Source organism: Malus sylvestris, chromosome 9 (assembly GCF_916048215.2).
Source record: "Malus sylvestris chromosome 9, drMalSylv7.2, whole genome shotgun sequence".
Classification (NCBI taxonomy): domain Eukaryota; kingdom Viridiplantae; phylum Streptophyta; class Magnoliopsida; order Rosales; family Rosaceae; genus Malus; species Malus sylvestris.
Window position 1 is genome coordinate 21,464,413 of NC_062268.1, and position 15,496 is coordinate 21,479,908.

Sequence of the window (15,496 nt, forward strand, 5' to 3'; positions counted from 1 at the left end):
AAAAAAGGGTTATCGCCGGAATTTCTAGGCAACCTTTTCTGACGGCTAACTCGCCGTGGTTTGGTCAAAAAATGGTATGGAAGGTCACGAGTTCGCCAACAATTGTTTGAGTTCAAAAGATGGCTGAAAATTGTCTGAATCACGCCTAGAAGTCTCAGCCTAAAACCTTGTTTTTCGAACTCGTGTTTCGGGTTCGTTCTCAATGAAACAAAAATCACATCGGAGTTTATGGTGGTGAGGACATGCAGATAATGGTGGTTTTGATGTTCAACAAGCCAAAATTTTGGTGGTGGTAGTGGTTTGTTTCACGGGAAGAAAGGGAGAGCCGAGAGAGAGTGAGAGAACTCAAGAGAAAGAGATAACGAGTGAGAAAATGGAGGAGAGATAGTTCCATAATTTTTTGGGTGCCCACGTGGCATTCACCCAATGGTTAGACAAAAATATCACATGTCCAATTAATTATCAGTTTACAAAAATATCCTCGACGTTCAAAACCTCATGAAATCTTCGTTATAATTCTAAATCACATTTTGTTTACGCCCACGCTTTCATAGCGACGAATACTACATGGATACGTTGAGAAAATAAAGCTTACATGAAACGATAAGGAGGTCAAAAAAGTCAATGCATTTACCTCGAAGGGCATTTTCGTAAATTCACTTATTAAAATTATAAAAACTGTAAAATTGGGAACGGGTCGTTACATTTTACTCCCTTAAGAAAAATTTCACCCCCAAAATTTAAAATAACTTGTTAAATGTAAAATACTCAAAAATAAGGAGAAAACATGTATATAAATACATATACAAAGAAGAAATCGAGTTAGAGGGGCTGCATAAAAGAAATTGCCATTCCGTTGCGATCGGATTGCAATGATTCCTCTTTCATGCCTCCAAGCTCATACTTTCCTTCTCCGTTAGCACAATACTAAAATCTAGGGTAAATTACATAGTAACCCCTCAGGTTTGAGGTCTATTACAACCCCATACAATATCTTTAAAACATTTCACTTTCATACCTCACATACCATTATATTTCAAAATAATACCTCTGTTAGATTTTCCATCCATTAGTCTGTTAAGTGCTGATGTGGCTGCCACATTTGCGCCACGTGGCTGCCAAATGTGTGCCACATGGCAAAAATAATTATTTTTTTATTTAAATAAAAAACCTGAATCTTCTTAAAAAAAAAAAAACTGAAACACCCCTATGAACCCCCAAACCAGAAAAAACCCAGAAAGAAAACCCCATCCCAGTGGCCCTCCCCACCCCCCCCCCCCACAAAACCCCTGCGACCCTCCCTTCCCCCCCCCCCCAAAAAAAAAACCAGAAACCATATCCCCAGCGACCTTGAAGTTTAATTTAGAGGTGCTTGTGTGCACCCCATGAACCCCCAAAACAGATTCCGTCTTCCCCCTCCCTCTTTCTTCTCCCCCATCTTCATCTTCTTCCCCCGACCCCTGTACCTGCAACCTAAAAAAAAAAAAAGAAAAAAAAAACCCAGATTCCGTGAGGTGAAAATGAGAAGAATGGGTGTGGATTTAAGGAGTGGGATGTGTACAGGAGAGAATAGGTGGGTGCGGGTGCGAGGGTGAGGTGGGTCATGTGGGGATGGAGGTATGGGTCTGCAGCGAGGTGGGCAGGTGCCGGTGACCTAGGAAAGGGAGGTGCGGCCTCAGGGGGGAGGATGAGGGAGGTGTGGGTAAGGGGAGGTGGGGGTTTCTGAGCTTGGAGGAGGGAGGTGCGGGTAAGGGGGAAGGTAATCGAGGGTTTATGGGCTTGGGGGTTGTGGCTTTTAGTTGGGTTTTTGTTTTGGCTTTTTTTTTCATTTTTTTATAAGATTTAGGGTTTTATTTATTTATTTATTTAAAATTTGCCATTTGGCAGCCACATTAGCACAAATGTGGCAGCCACGTCAGCATTTAACAGAGAAATGGATGGAAAATCTAATGGAGGTATTATTTTGAAATAAAATGGCACTTGAGGTATAAAAGTGAAATGTTTTAAAGATGTTGTATGGGCTTGTAATAGACTCCAAACCTAAGGGGTTACTATGTAATTTACTCTAAAATCTAGTACTTTTATAAAAACATAGGGTAAAAAATAGACGTATAAAAGCATAATGTCTAAATACATATACGTAATACCGTAGAAATAGTTGTACTGAATTCAAAATTGAGCATAGAAATTTTTTTACCTACACACTTGTAGCACATCGTACTCCAAAGGTATGTATGTTGTATCTTTGGATTGAGCCCAAATAATAAATAAGTAACTAAACGTATAAACAACTAAAATACTGACGTAAACGGATCTAAATGTCCACTTACTCAACGAGTTCAACAAATAAGTTATCAATATTACGGTATGCAGCCCTCAATACCAACAACTCATTGTTGTCCTGATAAGTAAGTAACAAAATCCCGAGGGTGCAATATTACCATCATGCCCCCCATTGAGAAATACACATAAATTGTCTTATCAAAGCCTTGATCGTGCTCGCGTACTACCCTCTCGGGCAATATCGTTGATAATATACAATTTTCTATAACAGAATCTCAACCATTCAGATACTCGTTCGTAATACTCACCTGCTGATTATGCATTGTGCATAAAGTCTCCTTACAATGTCTTAAACTGTGTCATACCCAAAAATCAAAAGTGTAACCACAGTTACACACAACCCTAATAAAATAAATGTTTGCTACAAACTTACCAAGTATGCAGAACGAATAAAACGCAACACGTACACGAAGGTTTGTATAGTTTGTTGAGACTAACCATCAATCTAAGAATTAAGTGCAATACTAGGTAACAACTTCGTACTCATAGCTTTCAAGAAGAATTCTTAATGCTTGGAAGTGAACCATGCATCATAAGATACAAAAGTGACAAACAAACCATGTAGTCGTACAATGTAGTCCATAATGCCTTAGCGAGCATCTTCATATTAAATTCCTCTCGAATTTAGCGGAAAAAAAAAATGTCAAGAGGCTAAATGTATGATATCTCGCTACAATGGTAGCTTCAGGAATATTCCATCACTAACGGTAAAGATTCATTTAGTAAAGTATTTGTTAGGTGATTGAAGAATTACTAATCACAACTACATTTCAATATCTGAGCAATTCGTTTAGACAGTTTCTCTATTTTAAGAATAATACAAAGTGTAGTAGGATAGACACGGACCCAAGATTGACTAGAATAGCTTCCAGCACAACGAGCTGAACATGGAATCCCCATCAGAATAGACGTTGGTCTAAACACCCATGAAATTCAAGAATAAGGAATTTTACCAAATGGTCTAAAATGCAGTCCCTCTGGACCAATAAAAAGTGGACTAACTTGTCGTGTCGGTCGATGGTCACTGAAAGATCATCATAACTCCACATGTACAAGATACCTTATATTGGAAGCTTAAGGGTGATATTTCCCATCCTTATATAGATACAAGATGTGATTATAACCATCTAACAATTTATTGATATCTCACGAGTAACGTCAAAACAATACTTTTGAATTCCAACTGAGGTGGGATAGGACAAGCTAAAGGTGCTCAGTAACTATGTTTGCACCACCAGGGTAATACACGATAGTGTAATCGTAGGCGTTGATTTGGCTCTTCCAACGTCGCTATCAGAAATTTTAGCTTATCTCAAATGAAGATGTATTTGAGAAATCTATGGTTGGTAAAGGTTTTAGACACATTTCTCACTGAAGTGTCATCCAATATTTCAAATGAAGATGACAACAATTGACTCTAAGTCATGAATAGGATGGTTCACTTCTAATTGTTAGGAAATATAAATGATACTCCATCATGCTGCATCTACAGAGTCAAAACATCCAAAGAACACGTCATCGTGGATTTCCAAAATGATCAATGTCATCGAAACATGTAACACCAAGGTAGATTGAGACAACAATTCAGTTGTCAGAACTTTATTCATACTAACATCACAACTAAATTAACTTTCCTCGGTTGTGAGTGAGGAAAAACACTATAGCCGAAAATCTCTAACTAATTATCGATAAAATCGACAAGACTAAAGATATCTCGAAGTTCACAGTACTTTGTGAGAATTCCCACTTTCTTCCTCTACAATCTTTAGGGAAAAGAAAAGAACCTCGTCCGCTAGGATCACGTCTCCTAAAAAAAGTATCGATTTAATCAAAGTTTACAGTTGAGGAATCTGGTATAAAGCTGACTAACAGAGCTCAGAGAATTTGGTCTCACTGCCAAGGTAGATGAGAAGGTAGTCAATAAGACCACTATGAATTCGTCAGTGATGCGAAATATATAAGCACACAAATTAAACCCTCTTTTTATCAATTGTAGCAAAGTATGTAAGTAGGGATCGTTCTAGACCGGGGATTAGGAGGGATTGCTAAATCACTTGAAAACTGACTCAAATACGTAAAAACAAGTTTAAAACACTAAACTAGACTCAAAGAATGCAAAACTAAACTCTAAAACACTAAAACAAACCAAAAGACTCAAAACAGCCCAAAAACACTCAAAACTGCCTTAAAAACACTTTCTGGGCAGTTTTGAACACAAAACACAATTTGGACGAAAATAGGTTATAACTTGACTCAAGACCCTTACAAACACAAACTAAATTAATTTCTACTTAATCCAACACTTTAAAATAAATGGGGAATTGGTTTTGACGAAAATTGAAAACAAAAACAAAACTTGTAAATTGAACAGATTCTAAAACGAATTTGAGAAAAGTGAATGGATGGAAAGCTAGCTAAGGGGTTCTTCTCCACACATGTCACACTTGCATACAAAACGATTTCCAATTGCTTTTCGATAAACCATGAATTCCCAACACCCCAGATTAACCGTGAATTGCACTAATTAACCCTCAGATTTTCTTTAAGTTATTGAATTGGATGAATTGCATACGACAACCCAAAGCATTCCCCACAAGTTCCCTACATGAATTGCATAATAGAGATACAAGCAAGAATCATTAAGTTCTATGAAAATCATAAGCATTGGCGAAACACTCGTTACTATGAATTGCATGAAACTCATGCCAAGAATTTACTTAACACGATTGTGATCAAGAACCTTTACTACTTGTGAATATATCCTAGCATCAAACTTATGCATGAAAATTAAGCGTGCACTCTCAACCAACATACACAAATCTGTTTTAATTCATGTAGATAAGTAAATTGAATTCACAACTTATGAAACGCAATTAGAAGTAATCAAATCATATAGCAAGCATAAACATGGTTTCGAATTCCCCCCTAGCCAAGGGGGGTTTAGTTCCTCATACTCACAAAGCAAAGATACATAAATTTAGACATTAAAATCCAAAGAAAGAAAACACCTAGATGATCCAACTTGGACAGCAGGTGCATCCACAAGTCTTCTTTCCTCCTTGCTGCGGCACTTGGTCTAAAGTCAGGTTCTAGGGTGGTATTTGTATGAGAGAATGGGTAGGGAATGGTATGGAAAGGTTTAGGATTGATGGGGGGTACGGCTAGGGTAAAAAGAATCAGAAAAATATGGAAGAATGGTGAAGGAAGGCTACGGCAAAGAGAGGGAATGATTTCAGGCGAAAATTCTGAATATGGAGGGGTGGTTGATGTGTCTTTGATGTAGTGTAATGTGTAGTGTTCTTCCCTTCACTCCCAATTTATAGAAGCTCCAAAGCAAAGAATCACTCAAGTGGCTTCAATAAACAATACAAACAAAGACCAAAATGATGCAAAAACAGCTAGTTTTCATGCTTTTTTATCATTGTGTCTTGCCTTTAACAAAAGGCAATTATTCCTCTTTTGCTAATTCAACTCCTTTGTAGCTGTCCATGTGCCTTGATTCTTCAATTTCTGATGCATTTGCCTTGTATTCCATCCCTTTTCCACATGTACTAGCTGTTAGACAACTTTCACACACATGTTTTGCATCATTTCATCTTGCAAACATCAACTTTCGGCCACTTTACACCTCTACACACATGTTATGCATCATTTCAGCTTGCAATTATGTTTGTAGTTGCTGAAAATGTGAATACATCTTGTAAAGCAATCCAACAAATGGCATCTTTCACTTCTTTTCCTTTCAAATTGTTCCTTAGGTGTATGTATCTGCACACTTCCACACTTCAACTTCATTATTCAGATTTTTGCATGTGTTGAAACCCTTTTTAAAACACCAAAAACGTCCATCCCACTTGCTCCATATGCATGCAATCCATTTTGGCCCAAAATTGCTCCAAATTGCACCAAAATGCACTTTCTTTCCAACTTTGTTATTAGGACCTACAAACACACGAAAATAGCTTAAAACACTCTTATAAGCAATAACTAACTAAGTAAATGCAAGAAAACATGTTAACTAAGTCGCATAAATATGCTCCTATCGGTCAGACCATGGAGGCAAACTCAGGTTACAAAGGTTGGTCGGTTAGACCATCAGCTCGAAGTAGGGAATAACGATCACCCAATCAAGTTGCTAAAGTCTAGGTACAAACCTAAGGTTCAGTCTTTCGCCTTCGCAAATATGTTTAAAATTCCCTAGATAAAGTGTTTGGTTGGATAATTCCCTAATCGATAAGCTTTAGTGACTAAGTTCTCTCAATGAAGGAGGACTTATTCGAAAAGTCATAAAGAAAACTAGTATAAGAGTTGTTCGATAAGAAATAAGGAGAATAAATGTGGTGTTAACAAGATGAATCACTAATGTATTCCATTTCTTGCATTTGGTGGCATTCCAAGTAGAATTTTGAGAAATGATGCCAAAGGTATACCTTCTCGAACTGTGCTAAACTACTAACCAACTCTACGACACTAACTAAAAGGTCTTCACAATTTTCTCGACACTCCAAACATTCTAACAGTGGGATGTCATTTCGTATTTTGATCCGACTGTCTACCTATGAAAGTGATCGAGAAGTGGCTAGTCGAAGAGCTTTTGATTACCTAAATAGGTAATATGGTTAACATAACTGTGAGTTTACTATCTTAATACAAGGTTTACTTGATGTGAAATTTAACTAGCACTCAAATTAAACCCTCTTATTGACAATTATAGTAAAGATGTAAGTAGGGCTCGTTCTAGGCCGGGGATTAGAAGGGATTGCTAATCTACTTAAACTGTCTCAAAAACACTAAACTAGGCTTGAAAACACTTAGCTAGACTCAAAGAACTCAAAACAAACTAAAAAGACTCAAAACAGCACAAAACAATCAAATAGACTCAAACTAGACACTAGAGGGTGAATTGGACGAAAATTGATTTGAACTTGACTCAAAACACTTAAAAACACAAATTGGACATATTCTAACTAAATTGGACATATGAGGTAAAATTCCCTTATATTCTAGCATCAAATCCCTGCATGCAAACTAAGTGTTCACCCTTAATTAACAAACAAGAATAAGTTCTGAATCAAATAGTTAAGTAAATTGCATTCACGATTCATGAAATCACAACTGGAAGTAATCAATTCATATTGCAAATATGGTCATGGCTTTGAATTTCCCCTAGCTAAAACGAGTTTAGCTTATCATGTTTGCAATTAAACAAGGACAATTAAATTTAAACATTGAAACAATAGATAGAATACACCTAGAAATGCTCCAACAATCCAACAATCCAACGTCTTGAATGGCAAGCACGGCTCCAGGGGTCTCCTCTTCTATCTCCTTGCAAAGTTGCGGCACAATGGGATGAATGTGTATGAGGGATGTATGGGACGAGTTTTTGGTGAATGGTGGGTGGTTTCTGATTGTTGCAGCACTTTATATTTATAGGGAGAGGAGGATGCACGACATAGGCTGAAAAGGAGGAGAATTAGGACTCCAAATCATCAAGGAATAAGGATACTTCTAATCAGATTCCAGGGAGGAAAAGAAATAATGTGTTTAGATGGATTATGACTCCTAAATTCAGATGGGAAGGATTTAAAATAGGATAAGGACTCATTTTGCAGCTGGAGATAAGGTAGGATACGATTAGGATAGGATAAGATAAGATAAGGTTAATTTGGATAAGATAAGATTGGATAATGTTCCTTCTTTTTAGCTGAATCCTTATCTTCTTTGTCCTGAATTTATTAACTTGACACACAAATTAAACTCTATTGTTGACAATTGTAGTAAAGATGTAAGTAGGGATCGTTCTAGACCAGGGATTAACTAGGGATGCTAATCAACACAAATAAGACTCAAAACACTAAACTAGACTCTTATGACAAAAAAAAAAAAAAAAAAACACTCAAAACAGCAACAAACAATAAAAAAGACTCAATTCTAGACCTAACAAGTGATTTGGACGAAAATAAAACTTAACTTGACTCAAAAGACTAAAAGAAAATAGATTATGACTCAACTAACAAGACTTAATGAAAGGGGGATTGTTTTTTACGAATTTAAAACTTAAAACAGAAACTTTGCATAAAAAACTTTAAGAAAATGAATTTGATGAATTGAAAAGGGTAAAAGGCTAGTTAGATGGTCCTTCTCCACACATGACATATGCATATAAACCAATTTCCAGTATTGTTCCCTTAAATCATGAATGACAAAACCCCAAGTTAACCGTGATAGCACAAATTAATCATCATATTTTCCTTGTTTCATTGAATTGGACGGGATACGCATCACAACCAAATTATCCTTCTCAAGTTCCCTAACTATGAAAAGCATGATAGAAAACATATCAAAGGTCATTAAGTTCTTTGAAAATCATAAGCATTGACGAGGCATTCGTAACTATGAAAAGCATGATACTCCTGCCTAGGATTTACTTAACACGATTGTGACTAGCAACCTTTACTACTTGTGAATATAAGTTCATAACGATTAGGTGAAACTCCCTTGTACTCTAGCATCATATTCATGCATTCAAATTAAGTGTCGACCCTCAACTAACACACATAAACAAGTTTTAATAACTCAGATAAGCAAACCACATTCAAGACTCAAGAAACAATAACTGGATGTAATCAATTCATATAAAAACATATAATCATGGCTTCGAATTCACCTCCAACTAAAAAGAGATTAGTTCCTCATGTCTTTAAAAACATAAAACCAAATTAAAAGCAACATTGAAACAAATATAAGGATAGAAAGAACCAAGAATGTCCCAGCAACTCTAATGGTAGATTTCGAACTCTCCCTTGGATTGCAAGCCACGGCACAAGCTTCTCCTTCTCCTTCCTCAACGCAAGTACACCTTTTGAACCCTTTGAAATCTCTCAATTTTTCTCTGAATATATGTGGGTGCGTGGGTGATATATTTTTGCAGCAAAGATATGTATTTATAGGGCTGAGATGCGGCACAAAGGTAGCATAGGAGAAGGATTGCACAATCCTTGAGGAAAAGGACTAAGGTTTGGTAGAATGATGTGAAAATTAACTTGACACACAAAGTAAACCCTATTATTGACAATTGTAGTATTAAGCAAGTAGGGATCATTCTAGACCGGTGATTAACTAAGGATGCTAATCAACATAAATAAGACTCAAAAATACTAAATTAGACTTCAAAACACTTAACTAAACTTAAAAACACTAAACACGACTCTTAGGACTCAAAACTGACTCAAAACACTCAAAACAGCAAAACAAACTTAAAAAGACTCAAAGCAGGTTCTAGGGACTATTTGGACGAATTTAACACTAATGAGACTCAAAACACTAACTTAGACAGATTTAAACACTTTTCTAACTAAACTAAGACACTTAATTGAAAGGGGAGATGATTTGGAAGAATTTGATTAAACTAAATAGATTGTAAACTAAAGCAAACTAGATATGAAATTGGGTGAATTGAATGGTGAAATAGGTTAGTTAAAGGATCCTTCTCCAACATAAAAATATGCAACATAAATCGATTTCCAGTATTGTTTCTTTAAACCATGAATGACAATGCCCCAAATTAATCGTGAATGCACAAATTAACTCTCAAATTTCCCTAAATTCATTGAATTGAATGGACAACGCATCGCAACCAAATTATTCTTCTCAAGTTCCCTATATGAACAACATGATAAAGATACATTCAAAGATCATTAGGTTCCATGGAAATCATAAGCATTGACAAAGCAATTATAACTATGAACTGTATGATACTCTTGCCAAGAATCTACTTAACACGATTGTGACTAACAATCTCCACTACTTGTAATTATAAGTTCCTAACGATTAGGTGAAAGTTCCTTATAATTTAGCATCAGATTCATGTATGCAAACTAAGTATGCATCCTTAATCAACACACAAGAATAAGTTATCAATCAAATAGATAAGTAAATCACATCCATGTTTTATGAAACAATAACTGAAAGGAATCAATTCATATTAAACATATGTCCATGGCTTCGAATTCACCACTAACTAATAAGAACTTAGTTATACATGTCTTTAAAAACTGAAGATAACATTAAATTAAACATTGAACTAAAACTAAGGATAGAATACACCTAGAAACGCTCCAACAATCCAAACTTGAATGGCAGTCATGACTACAAGGGTCTTCTCTCATTCCTTCCTTGCAAATCTGTGCAAAAATATGTATTTTCTGATGTTTTGGCTCTTGTATATATGGTGTGGATGAAGGGGATGAATTTGTGATGAAAGGTGGGTAGAGGGTGGTGATCTGAAATAGGTGCATAATGATGTATTTATAGAGCTAGGTGTGGCACAATCCCTAAGGATTAGGATAAGTTAATGAAATCAAAGTGGGATAAGGTTTATGTAACCAAAATCTAGTGGAATGGGTTAAAACAATCAGAAACCAAAGGGGATTAGGTTTACACATAAAAAACCATCAGGAACAAGGATATAGGGTGCGGCACAACTAGGAAAAGGGGTTCTAGAAGGGATTGGGGTGTCACTTTTGTAGGGAGAGGAGATAAGGCTTCTAGAATTTGAAATATGTATTTTAAATGCATAATTATCCCTTATAAATGGCTGGAATTAAGGCACCAACTGATTTGGATAAGATAAGATTGGATAATGCTAGATTCGGAAAGGATAAGATAAGATAAGGTTAGTTTGGATAAGATAAGGTTGTATAAGATTTGGGATAATGTTCCTTCTCTTGAGCTAATTCCTTATATTCTTTGTCTTGGATTTATTTTCTTCATCTTTTCAAAAAATTCATAGCCTCTTGAACTTCAAATGCGTCCATCCATCTTGCTCCATTCATCAGCTATCCATTTGATGCCCAAAACTGCCTCAAAATGCTCCAAATTGCACTTTCTTGCCAACTTTGTCATTTGGACCTACAAACACACGAAAATAGCTTAAATCACTATAATAAACACAAACTAACTACGAAAATGCAAGAAAACAAGCTAACTAAGTCGCATAAATATGCTCCTATCACAAAAATCCAAAAGGAAAAGGATTAAAGGTTCACAGATTCTAAGGCTTCTAAAACAAGGAAAAACACCAGATTTATAGGGTCTTCTAGAAAGGTTGACACGACACCAATTTAGGGGTTCTAGAAGAGCAAGGGTGCGGCATATATGTAGGGAAAGGATAAGCCTTGTAGAAATCAAATATTTAGGTCCTTTTGTAGCTGGATTTAAGGCACAAACTGATTTGGATAAGATAAGATAGGATAAAGCTAGATTAGGCAAGGATAAGATAAGATAAGGTTTGTTTGGATAAGATAAGGTTGGATAAGGTTGGATAAGGTTTTGGATAATGTTCCTTCTTTTGAGCTGATTCCTTATCTTCTTTGTCTTGGATTTATTTTCTTCATCTTTTCAGCACATTCCTAGCCTCTTGAACTTCAAATTCGTCCATCCATCTTGCTCCCCTCATAAGCTATCCATTTGGTTCCCAAAACTGTTCCAAAATGGACCTACAAACACACGAAAATAGCTTAAAACACTATAATAAGTAGAAACTAGCTATGAAAATGCAAGAAAACAAGCTAACTAAGTTGCATAAATATGCTCCCATCAAATTCCCCCACACTTAGCTTTTGCTAGTCCTAGAGCAAAACGAAACAAACAAAACAAACAAAACATAACCTAGACCTTCCAACGTTTGCCTCAGGGATTTTCAATGGAACATGACACATTAAAAATCACTACTCACATAGATTTTAGCTATCCTTACTCTCGAGCATGTACTTAATCACAGTCACCACTCACTAGCTCGCATTTAATCAATTTAAAACATGATTTTGAATCTAGTAACATGCCTTAGAGAATTCCATCAATTCCTCACTGGATGTACACTCTATTTTCACACATATTTTTTAACTACACTCCTATACTAGGTATATGTGAGAAGATTGATGTAAATATGTAGACTAGCCACTCACATATGTTATAATCAAATAAGGCAATTTTTGGAATTATCAATGCATGTATATATATATATGATCTCATGAACGGAATGCCACTACTTAGACGCAAGAACCAGGGATACCATATGCTCATACCAATCCCAACCTAAGATAGAAGTCAATGGGTTGTAATGGGGCTAAGGGGGTATTGGCTAACAAAGAAAGGTAAGGAAAAACTAAGGTTCTTAAAGCAATAGTAAGCAAAGTAATGAAATCAACTTAGAATTCACTCTTGAATGCAGCAAATAACTTGAAACACTAAGGGGATTTCGTACACTTTAGGGTCCTATTCAAACTTTTTGGACCCTTTCTTCAACAACCAATACTTGTGAGCTCATTCTCACTTATTTCACAACTTTTTCTTTTCTTTCTTTCCATGTTTTTTTTTCTTTTCCTTTTTTTTTTCTTTCTTTTCAAACCCGTGCCCTACTTCTTTGGCACACAAAACACATACTTTTGAAACCCTTTCCCCCACACTTGTTTTCTGCAATAATATTGGTCAAGAGGAATTCCCTCTAAGTCATGCTCTACTATATTTTAAGAACATGGGTATAGATAGTCCTATTCTAGGCTAGGTACGGATAATGTGGCTAACAAGGAAAATAGGCTAATTAAGGCTCAAAGGGGTTAAACCTACAAAACAAATGCATGGGATGGAGGTTTTTTGGCTCTGGTGGTAACTACTAAACAACTTCATCTTGTTATATGTTATGCACTCAATTTTAAGTTTTGAATGAAACGACATGGGTTCTAGTATTTGGAACTAAAATGATAAAACACATTCTAAGTAGCAACCAAGCAAAGAATGATGAGATCATGCAACGACTTTAGAAAACAAGAAATCATAGATTAATAACTCTCCAAAGAAAGTTTAGGCTCAAGTCTCTCAGGGTTGTAGCGTTAGTTTGAGTTTCTTCCTTCAAGCATGTTACAAAAACTGATTTTTTTTCCTTTTGATTACATGTGAATTCGTTAATGACAACTACAACCAAGTATTAACCAAAGAGCATATCAAACTTTCATCTATGTTTGTAACTTTCTTTAACAGTCATGCAATTAAAAACCAAATCCTTATCATTATGTTGGAAGGTACCCTAAGACACAAACACACAAAAACGACTTTAAAATGACTCTTTTTGGGTTTTTCAAAACATTTTCTAATTTTTTTTTTCAAATTTTCATATTTTTCTTTCAAGACACACTAAAACACTTCAAATAACACTAAAAACACATAAAAACAATGAAAAACAACTCTAGAGGGGATAGGTGATAAAAACCCACGAATTTGCAATAAAAACACTTTGTTTACCCCCCCCCCACTTAAACTAAACATTGTCCTCAATGTTTCAAATCACACATAAACAAACGACACAACTAACAAACAGGACAAGCATGGCAAAGTAAATGCAATAAAGAGTAGAGTTTAAGAACGCAAATCTGGTTATGATGCCGGAGCTTCCTAGTTCTTCTTTATTCGCATGGGTTGCCTCCTAAGAAGCGCTTGCTTTAACATCTTCCAACCGGACGATACCTCTATTTAAGCTTCTATAGGGCCAATGGCATGGAGGGGTATGTCTTCAACAACATGCTCCTCAAAGTGCTCATAGTATGACTTCAAATGATGTCCATTCACTTTGAATTCGTTTCCGGTCTTAAAACTTTGCATTTGGACTGCACCATGAGGAAAGACATTAGTAACAACAAAAGGTCGAATCCACTTAAAACATAACTTACATGGAAACAAAATCTGCAACCACTTTAGAATCATTAGTACCGGTGGCTTTTGCTTCCACCCATTTCGAAACATAATCAACCACAAGTAAAATATAAACAAAACCATGAGATGAAGGAAAAGGACCCATAAAATCAATGCCCCAAACATAAAAAATTTCAACACAAAATATAGGGGCCTGCGGCATTTGGTCTTTTGAACCAATGTTTCCGGTTCTTTGGCAACGATCACATGTTATGCAAAAAGTTCTAGCATCCTTAAAGATAGTAGGCCAATAAAAAACCACATTCAAGTACTTTACATGCAGTTCTTGGAGTGCCAAAGTGACCTCCACATGCATAAGTGTGACAAAAAATTAAAATTTAATTAAACTTCGAATCATGCACACACCTACAAATTATTTGATCATGACCTTATTTCCACAAATAAGGATCATCCCACACATAAACACATGCCTCTTTCTTAAGTTTATCACGTTGGTGCTTGTTTAGAGTGCTTGGAATGTTTAAACACCAAGTAATTTACTAAATCATCATACCATGGCACACTTACCTCAATGGACAGCAACTGCTTATCTGGGAATGTCTCTGGGATAGGCACGGCATCTTCTTTATGTACCATACGGCTCAAGTGGTCATCCACCACGTTTTCACTTCTTTTCTTATCCCGGATTTCGATATCGAACTCTTGGAGAAGAAGCATCCAACGAATAAGTCTTGGTTTGGCCTCCTTCTTCATAAGTAAGTACTTCAACGCTGCATGATCAGGGTAGATTATAACTTTAGTACCAAGTAAATAAGAACGAAACTTATCTAAAGCAAAAACAACAGCAAGAAGTTCTTTTCCGTTGTAGAGTAGTTCAAATGAGCGTCATTCAAGGTCCGAAAGGCATAGTATATGACGTGTGGCTGTTTGTCCTTCATTTTTCCTAAAACATCCCCTAATGCATAATCGGAGGCATTGCACATAAGCTCAAAAGGAAGGCTCCAATTTGGTGGAACAATGATGGGGGCCGAAGTGAGCATCTCCTTGAGGTGTTTGAAGGCCTTCTCACATTCCTCATCAAACTTGAATTGGACATCCTTTTGTAGGAGACGGCAAAGGGGGTTGGAAATCTTTGAAAAGTCCATGATGAATCGCCTATAGAATCTTGCATGTCCAAGAAAAGAACGAACCTCTCTAATCGACGTAGGAAAAGGTAAATACTGTACAAGATCTATTTTCGATTTATCAACTTCAATTCCCCTTTCTGAAACGATATGACCTACAAGTATACCATGTTTTACCATAAAGTGACATTTTTCCTAATTTAACACAAGGTTAGTTTCAACACATCGTTTTAAGATTAATGTGAGATTATCCAAACAATTATCAAACGAATCACCAAATACACTAAAATCATCCATGAATACCTCAATAATCTTCTCAA